Source organism: Doryrhamphus excisus, linkage group LG10 (assembly GCF_037039965.1).
Source record: "Doryrhamphus excisus strain RoL-2023G ecotype Guam linkage group LG10, RoL_Dexc_Guam_v1.1, whole genome shotgun sequence".
In the NCBI taxonomy this organism is placed as follows: Eukaryota; Metazoa; Chordata; class Actinopteri; order Syngnathiformes; family Syngnathidae; genus Doryrhamphus; species Doryrhamphus excisus.
The window spans coordinates 20,029,770-20,051,065 of NC_136366.1; the positions used below are offsets into that span (position 1 = coordinate 20,029,770).

The 21,296-nt window shown below is 40.2% G+C and overlaps 1 protein-coding gene across 1 annotated transcript in view; it reads right to left on the minus strand.

Moving 5' to 3' along the window:
* LOC131109421 (matrix metalloproteinase-17-like) overlaps positions 1-21,296 on the minus strand; it is a 48,076-nt gene that overhangs the window by 24,820 nt on the left and 1,960 nt on the right. The gene's annotated exons all lie outside the window — the stretch shown is intronic.

Sequence of the window (21,296 nt, forward strand, 5' to 3'; positions counted from 1 at the left end):
GGACACAGATAGCGTCCCTCCTGCTGGGTTGCTGCCCTCCACGACTTCCTGTCTACTGTCTACTGCCCTGTCGCCTGGCAATTTTCTGGGATACCCAACAAACTTGGGAGTATTGATGTGCCATCCTTGAGGATTTGCGCTACCTAAGCGACTTCTGTGGGTTGTAGATAAGACCTCATGCTACCAAGAGTGGTATGCAAAGTCAGCCAGGAATCAGTCAGAACGGATAGGCAGAGGGAAACGGTGAGAGGCTGCCACCTACAAAAGCATTCCTTAGCGGTGAGGGGGTCGGGGGGGTTCTCTTGCTAATTTGCCTCTGTGTTCATTCATTCCGTGAACTGGTTGCCAGTCAACCACAGGACGCATGTAGGACGGAATACAATACGATGGTAACATCAAACATCCTCTTCCTGCACCAGACTGTAACACTTCCATGCATGCTTACTTTTCAGGTCAGGGGCTCGAGATAATGGATATATGACAAAAGATAACGTCGCCTTTGAACATAAAGAAGGCACATTTCATCCCTTTCCAATTAGTGGTGTGGATGATACAGCGGACGCCTTATTAAATATGGTTTTGGTGCACTTAGGGGGGTGCAAACACTTTTGAGCCACTAATCTTTATTGATTTTCTCCTCAGCCTTTAATTGTATTAAGCGTCCACAAGATTGATCTCAGCCTCATCTGCTGGTTGGTGAATTCTTTCAATGGAAGGTCACAATGTGTGAAGGTGAGCGGTGTTTTATCTCGTGCTATTCTCTCCTCTGCTGGTGCGCTTCAGGGAGGGTCATCCGGTCATTTTTAAACTAACATTTTAGATTTAGCCATATTTGTTGAGCCATATCGGGGAATATTAATCAGCTTCCACGTTCTCGACTGGGACAAGGTGCTGTCAAGGTCAGAAGGTACAACCTCCAATGGTGTAGCTCATTTGTACAGGGTCTGGACTTGAACAAGATCTCATCAGTCCTGGCTGATAATGGAGGTAAATTATCAGTCAGAGTGTTAAAGTGTCTTCAGGAAGAGGGAACAACATATTCTTACTACACAACAATATCTCTTCCTGTTTTGCTATTTAATGAGCAAACATAAGCACTCCTGTATTTTGTGTATAAAAACCCAGCACGTGCAGGTTCTGCTTTGACATACAGTGCATCCGGAAAGTATTCACAGCGCTTCACTTTTTCTACATTTTGTCATGTTACAGCCTCATTCCAAACTGAATTAAATTAATCTCTTACCTCAAAATTCTACACAAAATACTCCATTATGACAATGTGAAAAAAGGTTTCTTTGACATGTTTTGAATTTATTAAAAATAGAAAACAAAAAAATCACATTTACATCAGTATTCACAGCCTTTGCTTAATACTTGAATAGTTGATCCACCTTTGGCAGCAATTACAGCCTCAAGTCTTTTTGAATATGATCCCACAAGTTTAGCACACCTATCTTTAGGCAGTTTTGCCCATTCTTCTTTGCAATAAGTCTCAAGCTCCATCAGGTTGGATGGGAGACGTCTGTGCACAGCCATTGTCAGATCTCTCCAGAGATGTTCGATCGGATTCAAGTCTGGACTCTGGCTGGGCCACTCCAGGACATTCACGGAGTGGTTCTGAAGCCAATCTTTTAAGATCTTGGCTGTGTGCTAATGTCTACTGTCTATATGGTCAAGGTACATGACCAGTCTACTGAGGTCAAGAGCGCTCTGGAGCAGGTTTTCATCCAGGATATCTCTATATATTGCTGCATTCATTTTTCCTTCTATCCTGACTAGTCTGCCAGTTCCTGCTGCTGAAAAACATCCCCACAGCATGATGCTGCCACCACCATGCTTCACTGTAGGGATGGTATTGGCCTGGTGATGAGCAGTGCCTGGTTTCCTCCAAACATGGTGCCTGGCATTCACACCAAAGAGTTCAATCTTTGTCTCATCAGACCAGAGAATTTTGTTTCTCATGGTCTGAGAGTAATTCAGGTGCTTTTTGGCAAATTCCAGACGGGCTGCCATGTTCCTTTTACTAAGGAGTGGCTTTCGTCTGGCCACTCTACCATACAGGCCTGATTGGTGGATTGCTGCAGAGATGGTTGTCCTTCTGGAAGGCTCTCCTCTCTCCACAGAGGAACGCTGGAGCTCTGACAGAGTGACCATCGGGGCCTTGGTCACCTCCCTGACTAAGGCCCTTCTTCCCCGATCGCTCAGTTTAGAAGGCCGGCCAGCTCTAGGAAGAGTCCTGGTGGTTCCAAACGTCTTCCATTTAGGAATAATGGAGGCCACTGTGCTCATTGGGACCTTCAAAGCAGCAGAAATGTTTCTGTATCCTTCCCCAGATTTGTGCCTCAAGACAATCCTGTCTCGCAGGTCTACAGACAGTTCTTTTGACTTCATGCTTGGTGTTTGTGCTCTGACATGCACAGTCAACTGTGGGACCTTATATAGACAGTTATTATATTTCCAAATCATGTCCAATCAACTGAATTTACTGCAGGTGGACTCCAATTAAGCTGTAGAAAGATCTCAAGGATGATCAGTGGAAAAAAGATGCACCTGAGCTCAATTTTCAGCTTCATGGCAAAGGCTGTGAATACTTATGTAAATGTGATTTCTTAGTTTTCTATTTTTAATAAATTCAAAAAAAGTCAAAAAAAAACTTTTTCACATTGTCATAATGGAGTATTTTGTGTAGAATTTTGAGGTAAGAGATTAAATTAATACAATTTGGAATGAGGCTGTAACATGACAAAAACAAAACATGACTGTACTCCCATTCTGGGCTACTGTATTTGGTAGTGAAGGTGTTTGCTACCCGGTAATCCTGAACACAGGTCTGTGTAATCCTTTAATACAGAAAGGTTTGGCATCAAAGAGAAGCTACAAAGCTGCAACGTATTCAGAAATTCCACTGTGAAAATACTGAATCACATAGCGAGCGGGCTATAAATAGTTTTGTAAAGCATTTTGCATTGAAATCCGGGATCTTCTTCCACCTCATTAGAGTAAATTGCATTTATAGTATGGTATCTACATTACAACTGCAGGACTATATAGTAAAAAGGGTAATTGACGAATGGCGTGCTTTAAAGGCATTTCCATATGTACAGAGCTTTAAATCCACGAGGCAGCAGCGTCTGACATCGCCCACACTAAACCTAATTAAATCATCTTTCACATTACAAGATTATTGATGTAGCTGAGGTTGAACGGCGGCACTGGCATTTCCTCTGCGACACATCAACTTGTGCAACGTGGTGAATAAACAGAGCTGGAGAAGAAATCATAGCTTTGTGCAAGAGAGATGCTGATTAACGTGAGAGCTGAAGCATCAGTGTAATATTCGAAACGGGCAACAGAGAAGCAGAGCGTGGGGGTGACATCGCAGAAAGGCCTGCCAAGATATTTATATCTTTGACTGAATGCCATTTTGTCGTTTTTGGGTAGCAGCTGAGGAAATGTATTAACTTTTGGTTTACCGCATATCCTGCCAAATCGATCATCAATCTCTTTATTGCAAAAACAAAAACAGCAGTTAATTTGTGTCAAGTTCAAAGACTCTGAACTGAAAGGGACAGTAATAACTTTCAATGTCTACACCGTCTATTTGTATTTGCTGGTACGTGTCCTTTCTGCTGTTACCAAACAGCATGATTTTAGTTTTACTTAGGTTCAAGGACAATCTATTATTATCAAACCATCTTTTTAATACAAAGTCTCGTTATATCGATATTCTCAGGAGTCGGAAAAAATACCGATATAACCGGACTATCCATATATCCGATCCTGCGCCGAACTGCATTAAAAGTGGGCGGATCTTTGATATGGCATGTAATTTTCTCCTTGAGTTCATGGATTGCGTATCTAGCATGCTTTTGTACTACAATACATTTTGTACTACAGTAAATAAAAATAAACTTACGCTGTAGTGATTACCGGTTACCGGGACATAATTCACCCCGGAACTATCGATAGGGAAGGTGTTGCCACCCGAAGGGGTAGGCGCGAGGGACGGGTGTTTTCCGCTGTGTGTGCTGCACTCTGGTGGTGGAAGTGTGAAAAATAAAGTTGACTGGAAGCAGCCGTTCGCCGTGTTCTTTTTTGGTATTGAAATCCTTAAGCAAAGATTGATTTAAGCTGCTTTTGTATCGATATAAGCAGACCAAATTGGCTGGCGGGAGATGAAAAGGGCATCCTAGTAACCGGATTATCATAATAACCGTGTATCGTACTAACGGAGCTAATTATATCATAAAAGACTAGAAATTTGCCGGGAAATGAAAATAGTATCGTAATAAGTAGTAATTCGTTTTAACCGATATCGATATAACGAGACTTTACTGTATGACCATTCTACTGATTTCGTCTGTGCCCCCTCTGGAACAAAAAGCAGTGGTATCATCCGCAAATACTACCAGCTTTAAGTCTTTCGTGACTTTGGAGATATCATTGATGTACAAGTTGAACAATTTTGGTCCCAGTATTGACCCCTGGGGTACTCTGCATGTAATATATGAACTTGCAGATGTGTATTCTCCAAGCTTTACGTATTGCTTCCTGTCAGCTAAGTAGCTTTTGACCCAGTTCAGAACTAATTCTCTTATTCCGTACCTTTCTAATGTAGTTATTAGGACAGGGGTGGGCAAACTACGGCCTGGGGGCCACATCCGGCCCGCCAAGTGTTTGAATACGGCCCGCCCAATCTTTCCAAAGTATTTCATTTAAACTCAACATACAACCTGGCATCATGGCCTGAGCCAACCTTTTGATGGTTTTATCAATTTCGTTTTTTGACATGGTCTGTTGTTTACAAAGTGCTTCTGAAAAAAGGGACACAAGCACATAATAATAATAATAATTATTATTATTATTAGATTATTATAATTATTATTAGAACTACTATGATTATTATAATTATTATATTAATGCTAATTATTATATTAATTATATAATATTATTGTTATATTTGCATATTTTACATAATAATATAATAATAATTATTATTTTAATTTTATTGTAATTATTATAATATTTTATTATTTTTAAATTATTTAAATATAAATATAAAATAATAAATAATAATAGCAGATTGCATGACAATTTTACAGATACAATAATACCAGGTGGACTGTTACGTGTAAAATATATAGTCTGCCCCCCCCGTAAATTTTGTCATATCAATGCGGCCCGCGAGTCAAAAAGTTTGCCCACCCCTGTATTCGGATGTCATGATTGATTGTATCAAAGGCTTTTGTCAGATCCATGAATGTTGCGGCTGCTTATGTAGCGATTGTGTTTTGATCTGACAAATCCTAGGTAAGTTTGATCAAGTCTTCTGTTTGGATGTTGAACTCAACATCAAGGTCGGATTGCAAGGATTATAGTGTGTCTTTCTTTATAGTGTGTCAAAAAAATCGAACTACTGTTTGATGAGGTCTACTTGACTTTTATCTGTTTTGTTTTACGGCGCATCGCAAGCTTGTGCAATCTTTCCATTCGAATACAGACAGGCGTTTTGCCTTTGCCATCAGGAGGTCATGACAGTCGTATGAAGATCTGATAGAAAGCGAAATCACAGATTGTGACTTTTTAAGGTGACGGTCTTCGGAAGGTGACGGAATCTTTTGCTCAGCTGGTAAACAGAAGAAAAAAACAGAAGCTGGTAAATTGCAGACTGGATTTTCGCTTTCTTGCTTCTTCTTTTGCATGTTCATATTCGGCTTCCAACGAGAAATGCGAACGCTTGTAATCAGTAACGAACTGTGGTTCTGATGCGTCGAAGATGGATTGTTAACTTGCTGTTTTAAACTGTGAGACATTTTTCGAGGCGCTTCAAAGACAGAAATAACAAATTGTGACTCTTTTTGCTTATATTGTGGTACAGTTAATCTTCTTTTCTGCTCGTTTTCTGTTTACAATTGTAGACTGTGTCTTTTATCTTCATCCTCAGATAATTTCTGCCAGTCCCATGATAGACGTGACACCAACAACCCCCTCACTCGCTATGAATTCCCTGGATAATGACCTCTCTCTTCACAGCAGCTAAATTAGACCACACACACATTCCGTCTGCCTTACCTTTGTTTGCGCCGCTGACATCACACCCTTTAATGAATGACCGTCGCAGACGCACACATACCCGAGTTGTGTGGCCGTGGTATCATCGCCATGGCAACTTCTCCCGCATGTGATCTCCTCTGTCCCACAATCCCCCCCCCTGTTTAAGACTGATACACAGCTGCTGGCCCCCTTCGTGTTCATCTTCACTGACAGGAAATGACCCGTTTAACCTTGCGACCTTGATGACTCTTTAGGGGTCATGGAGCCACGCAGCCTGTTATACTGTTTACATTGTTCAAAGCTACCCCAGGCACTGTGAAATGAAAAGATGTCACAATTTTAAAGGAAGGAAGTAGTATTATACAAAAAAAAAATTACTTTTTAAAAAGTCATAATATTATACAAAACTAATCAAAGAATGAAGGGGGAAAAACTGAATATTAATACTGATGAGGTCAGAATATTATGAGAACAAAGTTGAAATATTTGTAAAATGATTTGAAAAAAGCAGAAATGGAAAAAACAGCTGATAAAATCCAAATATTAAAATAAAAAAGTCATATTATAACAGGAATCACAATTTTATGAGAAATAAACAATATTATGAAGGAAGAAATGTCATTTGAGCAACACTGTGTTGCAATATTACCAGAAACCAACAAAACAAATGATAAAGTTGTGATTTTTGGAAATATAGGTTGGGGAAAAAGTTATACTATTATGAGAAAAAGTTAAAAATATTATGAAAATACAGTCATAAGAACAGTTTCTCAGTTGGAATGTGAATTTCTCTTGATAATTAATAAAGTATCTATTTACTTATGTATCTGTCTTGAAATTTTACGGGAATAAAGTCAAAATATTAAAATAAAAAACGAGTAAGATAATTAAGAGTAAGATAAGTAATTACCGTTTCACCAGTGCCAATCCCTCACTCACATTCTCATCACATTTTAATCTAAACAAAGTCTTTATTAGTAATTACTATCAATTAGACCCCATTAGAAGAAGCTGGTCTCCAAACGGAGTCTATTAGATTTCAGCACACCGCACGTTGTGTCCAGAACGCGCCACCTCATCATCTTTGCTGGAGTGCTCAGTCGATTCACTCCAGGAAGTATTTGGTGCTGCTGGAGTAACAGAGAGCATATAATGAGACACCAGTGTGACTTAAGTGAAAGTATATGGAAGGTTCGGGTACGTGTGCTTATTCCGACAGCCAGTGTGGAAGGCATCTGGGAGGTATGAATGTCATTTCCTCAACATTTAATAGGGGAAAAAAATAAGCGTTTTTGGATCATTTATGGAAGCCATTTCTATCCTGCCTCTGTTATCACCAGCTGTTTGTACAGTTGCTAATAGGGAGTCGTTTATTCCAAGTGCCTTCAATTAAACCGACGTCGACTTTGCCGTCACTTGTTGGTAGTTCCATTGCCTTCGCCCTATTTTTGAAAACCTCGCCTTTCATTTTCAGTCAGTTTGATATATAAAAGTCAAGGGAATAAACATGCATTTGTGGTAACGTTTTATGAAGGGAATAAGATTTTGTGTATGACGCTGATTAAAGGATCAGCCTCTCTGAGTCACAAGTTTTCCAACATCCCATTTCCACTTCCCTGTCATTTTTTCCAGTCAGGACTGCTATGTTCATCGAAGAAAAACAGCTTGTAAAGTCACACCAAAGTACAAACTGCAACCCGTTTTTGTGCATGGTGTCACACAAGACCTTTTCTTTGGGTTGGCGTGGCTTTTTGTGACACTTAAGTCCAAAAATTCGCCTCCTGTAGGATTAAGAGGGGGAAAAAGTTATATGAAAAGTTCTGAGCTTCACACATTGTTACAGCGTCAAAGTTTTTTCTGACTATAGGGGTGTTAGTTCATGTCTAGAGGGCTTTAAAAGGTCTATGTTCTAACTCTAAAAATACAGGGATGACTGTATACAGTTTTCTATAAGAAGAACCTTGCTTAAGCCTGAGATAACAGTGTGTCCTTGAGCACCATGTTCATGAAGGCCACACAATATGTCACCAGCACAATCCTAGACGCATACAAAACATCCCTCTGGTGTCACGTCAGGAATTCTGGCAGCTGTCACACAGGGTTTGACCATGCATGTGCAAAAATACATGTATGTGATTTATTTTTAGGACCATCCTTTTGTTCAGTCTTGCAACTGAACCACAACGTGACATCAACATGTCGGAGAGTCAACATGTGCTACATGAGTGTCCAAACTTATATCGATATGCACCAATATCAGACACCCCTAGTACTGACTTATAATAAACTTGGTTTTTATTTAATATTTCAACTCTGTGCTGTTAAAAAGACATTGTTTATCATTTTAATATAAGATATTTATTCTTGTAAAATTGCTACCTTTTTTCTTGTTTGACTACAGTGTTTTTCTCTTAATATTTTGGCTTTATTCTCGTAAAATTATAGATTTTTCTATTTCTGCTGTTGTTTTCTTGTTTATTTTCCTGTTCTTTCAAATTTCTTTTGCTACATTTTCTTCCCATAATTATGACTTTATTCCCATAATATTTTTGTACTTTTTCAGAAATGTAATTTTCTAGAAATTGCTTTTTTTTCCAATTTAAATTACTTTTTTGTTGTTTTATTAGTTTCTCATATTACGGCATATTATGAAAAATAATATTACACTAGTCTGTAAAAAAAGTACTTTTTCATGTTGGAAAACTTTAAAACTTTTTTTCTAATAATATTTTGCACGGTGGTCGAGTGGTTAACGCACAGACCTCACAGCTAGGAGGACCAGGGTTCGATTCCACTCTCGGCCATCTCTGTGTGGAGTTTGCACGTTCTCCCCGTGCATGCTTGGGTTTTCTCCGGGTACTCCGGTTTCCTCCCACATTCCAAAAACATGCTAGGTTAATTAGCGACTCCAAATTGTCCATAGGTATGAATGTGAGTGTGAATGGTTGTTTGTCTATATGTGCCCTGTGATTGGCTGGCCACCAGTCCAGGGTGTACCCCGCCTCTCACCCAAAGACAGCTGGGATAGGCTCCAGCACCCCCCGCGATCCTCGTGAGGAAAATGCGGTAGAAAATGAATGAATGAATTAATATTTTGACGTTATTGTTGTAAAAGTATTTCTGAAATTTCAATTTATGTTGCTGATCAAAAAAAAAACCTAACTAAACTAAAACAGTGACCGTGACCTTTGACTCACAAATCCTCCAAAATTCCTGCAGGCACACTTTCAAATCTGGCAGCAAGCTGTAATATTTCCTTTTATTTTAACTTCCTGTAGGTACCACAGCAGGGTGCCCCCAGACAGCGACTCACACCACCAGGACTAAAGCAAGCGGCCCTCTTGGCCATGCACGCTTCCCTCTGCCACCCAATCAGCCTCTTCCCATCCTCCTCCTGTCTCTTTACTTAACATTTCCCAGAAACGGGATAGCAGCGAGCCCGCAAATCCATTCATCCTCATCATTTCTGCCGCTTGTTCCGGAACGACAACGTGAGACCACGTGGCAGCGCTCGCTCAAACACATCAAACTGAAACACACGCATGTACAAAAACAAACGCTGCACACACTCAAACCACTTTTATTATAATGCCGCCAATTTCTGCAAGCAATTTGAGAGTAGCGCTGCCATCCCTTTCAGGGTTTTCTTGATCGTGTTATTAAAGCAGACTATTGGCAGCTCGGATGGCAGAGCTATAGATTATTTTCAGCGTCTTCATGCAAGCCAGCACAAACACCACAAACCGCCGTAATTATACGATCCGGTCAATCGTTTGAAAAGCAGCAGCAAACCCAAACTTTGATCTGGTCAAAGTTGAGCTGAAGGGGCGGGGCTTGGAGCGGTTAAAATAGAACCGTCCACATGGAGTTGATTTGAGGTTTCCCCTTATAGGCGGCTCTATGGAGGGCATGTCATAAAACACGCATGGAAAAGCTTTTGCGTGCGCCTCCGTCCGGAAAGAAACGCCTCAGTCGTAATAGTCGTATGCTAAAATGTAAGAGAATTGTAAAATATAACAAAAATATTCAGGGGTAAACCATGAAGGGAAAAGAAAATAGAGAAAGAAAATAAGAAAATAGCTTGATGTGGGAAGCGTCTTATTCCATGAATGGGTCCAATCATAACAACCAAGAGCAAGTCACACACCCTTGAAGGATAACTCCATCAAGCATTGGAAGGAATTCATGTCTGTTGTGTTATTTTTTTATTCTAAATATGCAACAACAAAGAAAATTCAACTTGTGGTTGAATTTGTTGTGCTTTTTTTTTTTTTTTTTTTTTTTTTAACAATGAATTGACACGGTACCGGTACCAATTTGCCTTACTTTTGTGTGTTTTTTTGTGTGGTAATTAATGTTAATTTACCGTTTTTATTTATTTCTTCTAAATGTAAGACATATAGTAAAGTCTCGTTATATTGATATTCTCGGGAGTCGGAAAAAATAGCGATATAACCGGACTATCCATATATCCGATCCTGCGCCGAACTGCATTAAAAGTGGGCGGATCTTTGATATGGCATGTAATTTTCTCCTTGAGTTCATGGATTGCGTATCTAGCATGCTTTTGTACTACAATACATTTTGTACTACAGTAAATAAAAATAAACTTACGCTGTAGTGATTACCGGTTACCGGGACATAATTCACCCCGGAACATAATTCACCCCGGAACTAGGTGTTGCCACCCGGAGGGGTAGGCGCGAGGGACGTGTGTTTTCCGCTGTGTGTGCTGCACTCTGGTGGTGGAAGTGTGAAAAATAAAGTTGACTGGAAGCAGCCGTTCGCCGTGTTCTTTTTTGGTATTGAAATCCTTAAGCAAAGATTGATTTAAGCTGCTTTTGTATCGATATAAGCAGACCAAATTGGCTGGCGGGAGATGAAAAGGGCATCGTAGTAACCGGATTATCATAATAACCGGGTATCGTACTAACGGAGCTAATTATATCATAAAAGACTAGAAATTTGCCAGGAAATGAAAATAGTATCGTAATAAGTAGTAATTCGTTTTAACCGATATCGATATAACAAAACTTTACTGTATATAAGTTACTCTCATATAAATGCTAACAAACAGCAAAACAATATCCAACTGTAGAAGGAAAATTACATGACGAAAGTGGAAATAGTTAGAAAATAAATGTAATGTTATGAGAATAACATCACAAATATGAAATGAAAAATGCCTCAATTTTAAGAGCATAAACCCATAATATAATGAAGATTAATAATGTAATTTCACTGGCATAGAGTTGAACTAATTATTCATTTTAAAGTCATAATAAGTTCTAATTTTAGGAAAATTCAGTTGAGGAAAAAGTTATAATACTGTGTGAGTAAAATCATGATATTATGAAAATAACTATTATTTTTGAAAAAGTGGGGAAAAAAAATTGTAAAAAAGCTTTCTAGTTCTTCCAGAATCTGCACCTATTCAGCTGTATTTCTTTGGATTTCGTGCTTCCAACCAAAACAGTCTGTTTTAATGTAATCCACCCATGGCCCGCCTCCAGGCGGATGGTCACATTCCCGAGTGCTTAAAAGGACTTACGGTGTGTGCCGCTAGCCGCAAACCCAACTTTATATGAGTTGATAAACGGTATAGGAGTTGATAATAAATGGCAATTTATCTTTTTTAAAATGTCAGCTGTTAACATACAGCCATGTGTTCCCGAATCCGATCCTGTATGCACACTCTATAATGCTACACATAGAAGCGCTTTGCTTTTGCTGCCACTAAAACCAGCAGCTGTATTTACTCTCATTCACTAGCCTTTAGATATGTAAATGTTCACATGTACAATAACCATCAAAGGTTTCTCTTTACTTGACACCACAATCATTCATAGAGATGTCGTTGTAGAGGCAGAAACATAAGTACTAGTGTGGAAATGAACAGAATCCTATTCTAAAATGTATGACCTGATACCTGAATGAACAATCCAAGCCAAAAAAAGTCATCAATATTCATCTCAGTGATGAAAATGTTGCAGTGGCCACGCTACATTGGCAGCCAGTTAAGTGTCAGGTCCATGTCGAATTATCCTCTACGATACAATAAACCCCGCCAACCTTGTGAAAAAGTCCCTGCAGTACTTTCACACTTAACAAAGCTGTGACAAGAGGATTGGACAGCAGCGTGTCGTCGGAGGGACTGTTTGGCTTCTCCCTCTTCACGGGGAAATGTGGATTTTTATGCATGTCAGACACTGAACTGTCAGTCATTACTGTCAATCAGCACGCAATGAGAAACTGATGAGCTGCCCTTATTAACCTCCTATAGCAGAAGGCCCCACGCAGAAAGGTCATACCGCTTGGCTCAAAGAGTGACTGCAGAGTGAAAAGTCACCTAATTGTTCAAACTGATGGATGCTAACTCGTAATTTATGTGTCTTGATTATCCACAGACGGTCTTCATCCTGTAGGCCGAGAAGATTGAGTTAGGTTCCCTGAAGGTTCTTAATTACCAGGTTGGGGTGGGGTTTTCTACTTCCGAATAGTACTATGGGGCACTATCAAACCTACGCCACATCAATCACGCTAAAGAACAACAACGGTAGAGAAAGAGTCTCTTGTAGTGACGTTGCTCTGTCACTAGCCACGTTTACATGACGTGTTTTTCTCTTTCCGAATGGAATCTTTCCGAAAACAATGGCATACATGGAAAGGAATATTCCAATCTCTTGTCTACATGCGCCGCTATAATCAGACTAGTCGATGGGGCATGCCCAGTAAAACGTAAACATCAACATATATGATACCGACTTCCCCGAGTTTTTCTTTCACGTGTTGGAATAACTCCGTATTGACAGTTTTTCGTTCGTCCAGTCTTGAAATTTAGGTTGGATCAAAAACAAACATTGGGACATGTTTTATGTAGATATATATTTTCTTGGGGAAAGATTCAATTCTTTCAGTTTGAGCAAATAAACTAAATGCAATTGGAATATTTGGGTCCATGTATACGTGGCTGTTGTTAGTAAGTAGACGTTTTTATGCAAGTGGAGACTGGAGTACAATACAGGAATCCCTCGTTTATCACGGTTCATCGACTGCAGACCCGACCATGATAAGTGAATTTCCACAAAGTAGGATTCCTTATTCATAAAAATGTAATATTTTCATACTTGAGAAGGTTCATAAAAATTTAATATTTTCATACTTAGGGTATAGAAACCCTGTTTACAACCTTCTCAATATGTTTATTACAGACCCAATATTTATTTATTATTTATTATGACCCAATATAGTTTAGCTTGGAGTGGATTACAGCACCATTACAACAGTAGCCCGTTATGGAGATTATTATGTTACAGTAAAGTCTCGTTATATCGATATTCTCGGGAGTCTGAAAAAATACCGATATAACTGGACTATCCATATATCCGATCCTGCGCCAAACTGCATTAAAAGTGGGCGGATCTTTGATATGGCATGTAATTTTCTCCTTGAGTTCATGGATTGCGTATCTAGCATGCTTTTGTACTACAATACATTTTGTACTACAGTAAATAAAAATAAACTTACGCTGTAGTGATTACCGGTTACCGGGACATAATTCACCCCGGGACTATCGATAGGGAAGGTGTTGCCACCCGGAGGGGTAGGCGCGAGGGACGGGTGTTTTCCGCTGTGTGTGCTGCACTCTGGTGGTGGAAGTGTGAAAAATAAAGTTGACTGGAAGCAGCCGTTCGCCGTGTTCTTTTTTGGTATTGAAATCCTTAAGCAAAGATTGATTTAAGCTGCTTTTGTATCGATATAAGCAGACCAAATTGGCTGGCGGGAGATGAAAAGGGCATCGTAGTAACCGGATTATCATAATAACCGTGTATCGTACTAACGGAGCTAATTATATCATAAAAGACTAGAAATTTGCCGGGAAATGAAAATAGTATCGTAATAAGTAGTAATTTGTTTTAACCGATATCGATATAACGAGACTTTACTGTATTATTATCGTGACTGGTGTAAGACAAATCAAACCTGCAATCAAATCTGACGTTTGTGTGTCTCACCAAACATTACAGTAACATTACTGACACCTAGTGGCCAATGGAGAATACAACATAGCATCACGTGCATCTTCTGAATGCATCGTATTTTGGTTCAGTTATGTTTGAAAATGCCTAATTTAGTTTAAAAAAATACGTAACCTTGCTTAAATATACATATTTTTAAACTAAAAGTAGGCCGTATTGAACCACAAAATAAAACCATTTCTTTATTACAAAAAAAAAAACACGATAAAAATGTTTAAAAAATTTTTTTGGACTAATAAATTTTTTGTTGTTGTTGAATGAAGTCAACAAATAAGAATGTGTTCACTTTCATCATTTTTCAGCATGAACCCTAAAAATGACAAATTCCCTCAACCAATGAGCAACCAGCAGTAGTTTATGTCATTATGGCGTAAGAGGGATAGGCTGGGATAGGCTTCTGCAGTTTAGAAAATGGCCTGATTACCAAAAGCGTCAAAGACCAACTGTGTCATTAAATACCTTTGTAGGTGGACTGGACCTTCAGGACTCATATTTTGGAGAAAATGAAGTCTGCATGTTCCCCCACTGCAACCACCCCGATGTTATTTATAATAGTTAAGCTTGGGCAATAACCTTTTCATCACAATTATTAACAATAGCTACAACTGCAACACAATTTATTGACTTTGTTGAGTCATGTTCAGTGCAAAGGTTCCTCCATCTTATTATTACTTTTTCTTAAAGCTTGTTCCCTTCCTTAGCTTCTGGGTGCAATCAGAAGAATGTGATGGAAGAAGGAAACCACAAATGGAAGAACTAACCTCACGGACATAAAGCAAGAAAACGAGGAAGCCGGGGGTTGGCACAATGTGATACTATTGAAATACACGAACGTGAATAGCAAAGCTAATGAGGCACTAAGCTAGTTCTGGGAAGACTTGTTACATGAGACTCGTGGGAGGGACCAGAAATGGATGCAACACGTTCCTCTAAGTCAGTTAACATGAGACCAGATGGAAAGGCCAGGAATTTGCATGGTGAAGCAAACTGGGAAGGAGTTTCCCCAACAGGGACACCTTCCTCTACAAGATGGAGAACTACACAGACGCAATTAATTGTGCGTTCCCGCAGAGTTAAACCACCTTGAAGGTATGTTGAAAGAGCCAACTCAGAAACAGCCATCAAAAAGAAACATCTAAGTAGATAAGGTGAACACGGAACATAGTTATGATGATATTTTGGCTTTTATGTTGACATCACCTCCCGAACACGATTGTGAACCGTGTTGGAGTGCACTAGATAAGAGCAAAGCATGCATGCCTCAGAGCTGTGCTCAAAGTTTGTGGTTCAGTTAATTAGTTTCAAAGAGAGTGATGCAGCGCATAAGCGCCACTAAGACTAAAGTGATGCAGCATAATGGCGGGGGTGTTGTGGGACTGTGGGAGGGGGAGCAGGAGAGGCGGAGGAGGACACGCTTCTGTGGGCGGGTGGTTGTTTTGTGGACCGTGTCCCAAATGTACAGCAGTTATGAACACAACTGGGCCGCGTTAAAGAAGCTCAGTTAAAACGCTGGATGAAAAAAAAAAAATAATACATCCACCTGCTCCCAACAGCTGAGTCCAGCTCCATCTGTGGGGAGCGCGCTTATTTTAAAGTCAATCAATCATGACGGTCACTGGTGGGACGAATGTGGGGTGTCTGTGGCCCATCTGGCCCTCCAAATCCCCTGGTCATTCTATTGTTATATCAAAATTGGCTTTGGTGAAACAATCAGAGGTAAAACTCAACGAACATCTTCAGTGTTCCATCACGAGACCCCAACGCAATCCATTCAAACTTTTGACTTGTTGACGTTTAGTTTGTACTACAGTAAAGTCTCGTTATATCGATATCGGTTAAAACAAATTACTACTTATTACGATACTATTTTCATTTCCCGGCAAATTTCTAGTCTTTTATGATATAATTAGCTCCGTTAGTACGATACCCGGTTATTATGATAATCCGGTTACTACGATGCCCTTTTCATCTCCCGCCAGCCAATTTGGTCTGCTTATATCGATACAAAAGCAGCTTAAATCAATCTTTGCTTAAGGATTTCAATACCAAAAAAGAACACGGCGAACGGCTGCTTCCAGTCAACTTTATTTTTCACACTTCCACCACCAGAGTGCAGCACACACAGCGGAAAACACCCGTCCCTCGCGCCTACCCCTCTGGGTGGCAACACCTTCCCTATCGATAGTTCCGGGGTGAATTATGTCCCGGTAACCGGTAATCACTACAGCATAAGTTTATTTTTATTTACTGTAGTACAAAATGTATTGTAGTACAAAAGCATGCTAGATACGCAATCCATGAACTCAAGGAGAAAATTACATGCCATATCAAAGATCCGCCCACTTTTAATGCAGTTCGGCGCAGGATCGGATATATGGATAGTCCGGTTATATCGGTATTTTTTCCGACTCCCGGGAATATCGATATAACGAGACTTTACTGTATGTTAAAGAGGACGTATTAAGCAAATTTTCGTCCCGTTGTATTCCGTTGTGGACTCCTATAGAGCAGCTACACAATAACCTGCACAGAAAGCTTTCTAGATCTTCCAGAATCTGCACCTATTCCAGCTGTATTTCTTTGTATGTCCAAAACTACAGCTAACAGTTTGTACAGATTTTAACTGAACACGGCCATATAAGGAAGTCCGGCTGGTGATAGAAAATCTCTCTGAAATCGAGCATTCAGAGCCATCACAAACTTCTTTCAGGGCTCACTTCCAAATGCTGAAGAGTGAAGGAAGCGCTTCGTAAAAAGCTGCTACAGTAAAGTCTCGTTATATCGATATTCTCGGGAGTCGGAAAAAATACAGATATAACCGGACTATCCATATATCCGATCCTGCGCCGAACTGCATTAAAAGTGGGCAATAATGCACTCGACATTGTTCTATAGTATAGAACAATGTCGAGCAGCTTAAATCAATCTTTGCTTAAGGATTTCAATACCAAAAAAGAACACGGCGAACGGCTGCTTCCAGTCAACTTTATTTTTCACACTTCCACCACCAGAGCACAGCACACACACCGATTCCCGCACTTCCTGGTTCTCAGGTCATGCTCAACCCGCCCCACATAGCTGGCCAAACACATGACTGGAAGCAGCCGTTCGCCGTGTTCTTTTTTGGTATTGAAATCCTTAAGCAAAGATTGATTTAAGCTGCTTTTGTATCGATATAAGCAGACCAAATTGGCTGGCGGGAGATGAAAAGGGCATCGTAGTAACCGGATTATCATAATAACCGGGTATTGTACTAACAGAGCTAATTATATCATAAAAGACTAGAAATTTGCCGGGAAATGAAAATAGTATCGTAATAAGCAGTACTTCGATATAACCGATATCGATATAACGAGACTTTACTGTATATGAAATCAATCCATCATTCATTCATTCATTTTCTACCGCTTATCCTCATGAGGGTCCTGGGGGTGCTGGAGCCTATCCCAGCTGAGAGGTGGCGTACACCCTGGACTGGTAGCCAGCCAATCACAGGGCACATATAGACAAACAACCATTCACACTCACATTCATACCTATGGACAATTAACCTAGCATGTTTTTGGAATGTGGGAGGAAACCGGAGTACCCGGAGAAAACCCACACATGCACGGGGAGCACACAGAGATGGCCGAGAGTGAGATTGAACTCGGATCTCCCAGCTGTGAGGTCTGCGCGCTAACCACTCGACCGCTGTTCAGCCTCCATCCATTATGTAATGAAAAATATAGTCAGACGCCCCAGTTTCCATGAGTCTTTTGTCATCACAAGATTTTGCCTGGGTTTCCATACACTGTCTCACTTTTCATACAGTATTGCATATAAGAAGCAAATCTATAAATTTGCTCTGTGCTGGGATCATTTGCAAAATGGAGTGCCACAAAACTTGATTTGATCTTGCCATGAGAACATCAGCAATAAAATATTGCAATCTGTTCATCATTTCAAATTATTTTGCATTGTTTTCTGCATTTTTGGATACCTGGAACCGATCAATTCAATTTATATTATTTCCAATAGGAAAAATGACCTTGGTTTTCGGATGCCTTGGTTTTCTTTCACACTTTTGGAAGGAAATAATAACGAGTTACCACTGTACGATAGAGTAAATCCCATGCTTCATGATTTCAATGATACTCAGACATGACATCAAACATAAATGGGATGGTGCACTGGCTTGTAACAAGGAGAACAGTGTCTCAATTATAGCCTCGGTGACCCCAGATCACCTACTTTAGTGGTCTAGAATATTGATGGAGGAGCCTATGACACTTCTTTCATTTCACTCTATCCGTTTACAAGAAAAGAGCACTGATATTCGCCTGAAATTGGCAAGCGCTTGGCTAGTAAAACCAGCACCTGATGAGAAAAAGTTTAATTATTCCCGGGTAATCTGGATGGTCTGCTTGCGCTGCTGTTTCTGACAGAGAATGTGGATTCAGCTTTGTTTTGGTTTGTAGCTTCACAAAATTACAACAACTTGACTCAGTCGTGCAGTAAAAAAAAAAAACACATCTCATGAGGAGAGTTGAGCATCAAACCAAATGGCTCTTTCAGGAGTTAAACCAGGATTAAAACTCCTTGACTCACACGGAATACATGGTGAATAAATCATGTTGTGAAGTTTAGTCCAACTAAATGAAAGAAAACATAGCTCAAATACAGAGAAGACTGATGGTTTGAAAGAGGAGTGTTGGAAGCCGTCTCCGTTAAGGTTGAGAAGCCATCTCAAAGCAGGTGGAGAGGTCTGCGACACCCACTTTTTCCCCCACGTACAAGTCTGTCCTTTCATCTTTCCCTAAAACAGTCAATCAATCAGCTTCTAATGGATACCACAAAAGAGCAAAAATTATTCCTACTCCTCCTTTAGAGGATGAATACACTGGATCTTGCACCGAGTTCTCAGTCTACAGCTGTCCTGACTAGTGTTTCTCCCAGAACAGTCCAACTGCGATTGATTCAATGCCCTGACAATTTACATAACTGAAGTTTAACTAAAACAAAAATACATTTTAATTAAAAAAGCTATGCCTAAAACAAAAATAATGACTGATACTTTTTTTTTTGTCATTAACATTATGGTGGGAACGCGACTGACCCCAAACTGCAGCGTCAGGACGGGACGGTGCAGGGGCAAAGCAGCATAATAAGGCTTTGATAGTCAGCACATGTAGGACTGAGGGGTTGAATAAGGCATACAATCTACAGTACAGGACCGATGCAGTTTTCTACGTGACTCATAAAATGATAAAATTCAGGGTAAATGTATTCACATCATCGCCGCTGATTCACTCTCTCAATCTATCCGCATAACGGCCCCCGATGTATGTAAGGAAGGACAAATCTCACAGCAGCTAAGCATATATAAGGAGATGAGTTTGCAGTCATCAGGAAGCACACGTCCACATACATTCTGTGTCCTCATATGAAAATGTTCATAGCAAATTTCCTGGTCCGGTGAATTTGATGGCCTGTTTCGATACACCTGAAATGAACATTTCACAGCACAGGTTCTCCAGCATTAGGAAAACCATGGCCATCCATACATTTGGTTTGAGGCTAAACAAAATATGGAGACTTTAGACCCAGATGCTGAACAGCATCGGGATAAATGTTCTCCTGGTTTGAAGCGAGGATTTGCTTTGTGAGACTAAAACGTCTGCTCCAGTGTGAACACCTATGATGTCAGCCTGCAGTATTTTCTCCGCTAATTCAAGTCATCACCTGAAGCCAATGAGAAATGGCAATTACCTTGGAAATTGCATGAGTGATGGGAGAGGCCCTTGCTGAGCTTTTCAGATTATCACAGCAAAATTGCATATTTAGCATAATGCACAGCGTACTCTCTACAGATTACCCACATTTTGAGTTGGTTACCTGACTTTTGAATTGCAGTGTATGAGCAGGACTAAAAATGGTGAGGCTGCGTTTCGGTTTTATATTGCCAACATTTTTTTGGTTTTGTTTTATGGAATGATTTATGGAATTTTGTAATGATTTTAGAATAAGGCTGCATGACGGACAAGTGGTTAGCGCGTAGACCTCACAGCTAGGAGACCAAGGTTCAATTCCACACTCGGCCTTGGCCACTCCAAATTGCCTATAGGTATGAATGTGAGTGTGAATGGTTGTTTGTCTATACGTATGTGCGCTGTGATTGGCTGGCCACCAGTCCAGGGTGTACCCCGCCTCTCGCCCGAAGTAGCTGGGATAGGCTCCAGTTTTACCCTTCTTTTCTGTAAACAACTATGAATTACAAATTTGTGTACAAATGCTGCTCTATAAATAAACTTGCCTTGCCTTAGTCGGTCCATACAGTGGAAGCACTTTAGCTAATAATCACTTGCCATCAATTCATTCAGGGTGAGTTACAATTTCAAAATATCACTTCCAAAATTGCCCAGCTTAAGTGTTATAATCCTTTGGCCCCCGTTGGTACATCATTGCTTTTCTGTCCATGAGCTCACCTTGCATAAAAAGTGTATTATTATGTTTCTGATAAGTGGTTCAGGTAGGGAGGGGTGCAGCTGTTGATTCATTGTGTAGAACTGATTGTTGAATAACCGGATCTTGAAGCAAGTGAGGCGAAATGGAGTGCAATATTAGCTTGCGACCAGTAGAGGCACTGTCGAGTCAGTCTCAACTACAGCTACAGTGCGGCTGGAGTTGACTCGGTTATGCATCTGAGGTATAGCTTTATCCGGTGATGGTGGCTCGGCATAATGTAGCGAGGCTCAACGTGCTGAATGAAGCGTTTAAACTCGGCGTTATGTCGCTTTTCTGTTCTATGTGAAACCTTTTTGCCATTCCGTGGGAATTTTTCGGTTTTCTGTAATGCTGCTTCAAATGTGCAGTGAGGTTGTATGAAATTTCAGAAGCTTGTGAATGACATGTTTTGCACTCACCAGTACATATACTACTCGCTACTTTGGTAGCATGATTTTTTTCAGATGCAGGCAGATCAGATATCAGTATCGGATCAGGGCAGAGAGCTGGGGAGTCTGAAGTCTTGAATGAGCAGTCATTACAAATGCACACAGGCGGCATACTGAAATATTCTCTTTTATCTGACATTATGTCAGTGACTCAACTGGAGGATCAGGACTCAATAAATGGGTCACGGGCGGCTGGTCAAAGATAACATAATGTGCTTCCAATTAAAAAAAAAAAAAACAGCACTGAAGTGGGTTCTCTCCAGCTTCC